This window comes from Urocampus carinirostris, chromosome 3 (genome assembly GCF_059441175.1).
Source record: "Urocampus carinirostris isolate Australia breed hairy pipefish chromosome 3, RoL_Ucar_1.0, whole genome shotgun sequence".
NCBI lineage: Eukaryota > Metazoa > Chordata > Actinopteri > Syngnathiformes > Syngnathidae > Urocampus > Urocampus carinirostris.
In genome coordinates this window covers 43050125-43053225 of record NC_142351.1, presented here as the reverse complement: position 1 = coordinate 43053225, position 3101 = coordinate 43050125, and positions in this window count along the sequence as shown.

The following is a 3101-nucleotide window of genomic DNA, read 5'->3' as shown; positions in this document are numbered from 1 at the left end:
TCTATCTATCTATCTATCTATCTATCTATCTATCTATCTATCTATCTATCTATCTATCTATCTATCTATCTATCTATCTATCTATCTATCTATCTATCTATCTATCTATCTATCTATCTATCTATCTATCTATCTATCTATCTATCTATCTATCTATCTATCTATCTATCTATCTATCTATCTATCTATCTATCTATCTATCTATCTATCTATCTATCTATCTATCTATCTATCTATCTATCTATCTATCTATCTAGTGATTACTATAACAAATAATACCCATAGAAACTCCTGATATATTAATCTTCTTTAGCAAATGTATCTAAAAAATGTATAGTATCTAATTCTTTAATCGATTTATATTAAGGACATATTTGAAGTCATCATCTACAGACTACAAACTACAGCCCGGGGGCCGTGTCAGGCCCGCCAACAGAGTTAATCCAGGAAAAAAAAAGAGAGAAAGAGTAATATAACTCCAGTTGTCATTTTTCTCTAGTGCTTCTCTGGGTGTTGTCTCGCGGGCCGGATTAAGACCTTTGGCGGGCCTTAACCCGCCCGCAGGCCGCATGTTTGACACCAGTACACTGTATCATTGACATGTTGGATTTTATAAACAGTTTTTATGTTTTTTAATCCCAGCGTTATACACAATCCTTATAGCTTTCTTCTGTAATCCAATAAACAATTCTATAATGCCTTTATATGTAGTTTGCATATTTTTACAATAACTTTAATAAAGCAAAATTAATAAACTGTACTGATGATTAAATATGCAAAGAGCAAGATATCACTCCCTGGAATAAGATAATGACAGGCAAAGGGTCTCGTTTTGGTCTTGCCATCAGTGGGGATATTGACATTTTCATATACAGAAGAACCTCGGTAGTCGACCATAATACGTTCCAGAACCCTGTTCGAAAACCGATTTGTTCGATCACCGAAATAATTTTTCCCATTAAGATTAAAAGTAAATCGGTTTAATCCGTTCCAACACCCTGAATTTTTACCTTGAATGTTTAACGTAAACTAAAGCTAACCCAGGCTAATCGTACGTTGGCGTTATCGTAATCTTCCGTACAAAAGATTACGCTAGCATGAACGTGTAAAAATAAAAAAAGGATAAAGAAAATAATTATGAATTGGATTTCTTACCTTTGTGGTGGTCAGCAGAAGGCGCGGGTGGACGGTGCGGTATTTACTCCCTAGCAAGATCAGCACACCTTCCTCATATTTTGCTATTATTTCTTTTTTAAATGCAATAGTTGCAGGGTTGGGTAGGGTTACTTTAACTGGATTAATATGAATAAAATTACTAAATTTTGTGCAGGCTTGGGGAGTAACGGAATACATGGAACGGCAAAAATGATGTTGGCAAGCTGTTTGGATTTATTTTCATTTTGTTTCTGTCGCATGTTAGTTTTACCAGGGATCAAAGAGATCAAAGCCAGGAGAGAAAGCTTACCACGTGTTGTGAGTCATAATTTAGTTTCTTTTGTCTTTTATTAGCATATTTGGTATTGGAGTAATCCAAAAGTAATTGAAAGTAATCAAGTTAAAGTAACCCTACCCAACCCTGAAAAGTTGTACGCACTACTTTTCTTTTTTCACCTGTAGCAACTTTGCTGCTTGCACCGACTTTCTCCGGAGGCATAATTGGGGGCTAAAACACTTGGTACACCTATATTAAAAGCGAAAGCAAAACGAAGCTCGTCCGCACGCGATAACAGTTGGTCACGAAAAGAGCGATCCACACCCGTACGCCGCTCAGCATCGCATCCTAGCGTACGCACTCACGCATTACCTGCGTTCGAACTCCGATTTTTTGACCAATTTTTTGGGTGATTCCTTTCCAGACACAATGGATTTTTACCAAAATGGCTTACCCTCCTTTTGCATGATGGTGTGTGTGTTTTCATACGTTTTTATTATCTTTTGCTTTGTTTCGAGGCCGAGAACAAGTCTCTTCTTCTTCTTCTCTCCTTGTCCAATTTTCTGCGTGTCTTTTGTAGGGTCCATTGTGAATGATCGCTCATTGTAGTGGTACCATACAGTAGACTGTTTACCGAGCGGAAAGGGGGACACAAGGAGCATGAGAGGGACACGAAGAGCATGCTTGGATTCACGCATACCCACTGAGTAGCCAGGTAGAATTAGCACATACTGTACTGCATTTTTGACGTTGTATCCCCAAACACCTTTGTAACTAGAGGCAATATTTTCAGATTCAGGTACTTTGTAACCTAAAAGTTTTGTATGTAGAGACATTTGTAAGTAGAGGTACCACTGTGTTGTAATGTCGTCAGCCAATAGAATGTTTTTAAATTTCAATGATACATTACACAAGTCATTTATATACAATACAAATGATAAATGTCCTTACATAGACCCTTGAGGGACTCCATGGTTAATACTCATAAGATTTGAGTTGTTGCCACCAGTATTGACATCCATTTGAAAGATATTACTTATTAAATATCAGAATTAACGCGTCTTTTTATTTTGCTAAAACCTTCCTATGACCCATTTTAGTGATGAGTCATGAAGAAACTGAACTCGTTGGTTGAGTGTTGTGATAAGTTGAGTCACACCTCCATGGGTTTACTGGCATGAAGTTGTGATACCGCGCTTGCTTTCTGCGAATGCGAGAGGAAATGAAGAGAGGAGACATTCGCAGAAACCAAACGCGGTTTGATGCAGTTTGTGCGGCTAACGGCAGTAGAAGACGCCTCAACTGAAACCTTTGGTCTTTGTCTGTGTCTACAGCAGGCACTTCAAACTTACAGCCCTGCATACATTTCTGATGATGTATAGACCATATCTATCAAAAGTTATGATTTTTGAAATAAACAAAAACCAAGACCTGACATCCAGTATGCAAACTGAATGGGTTAGTATCAGCAAATGGATATTCGCAACTGATGTGTTCATCTAAAAATGTGGCGCAGACTATAAAGCCTCGCCCTGTACCGAAGAAGCGGGAAACGTGCTGCGTACCCAGCGACTGGGTTTTGGTTCTGAGGGTGGCCGGACCGCATTGATACCGAGGGGGGACGGACCGTGGACTAAGGTGGGATATTGTTCCTATTGGGGTCAGGAAG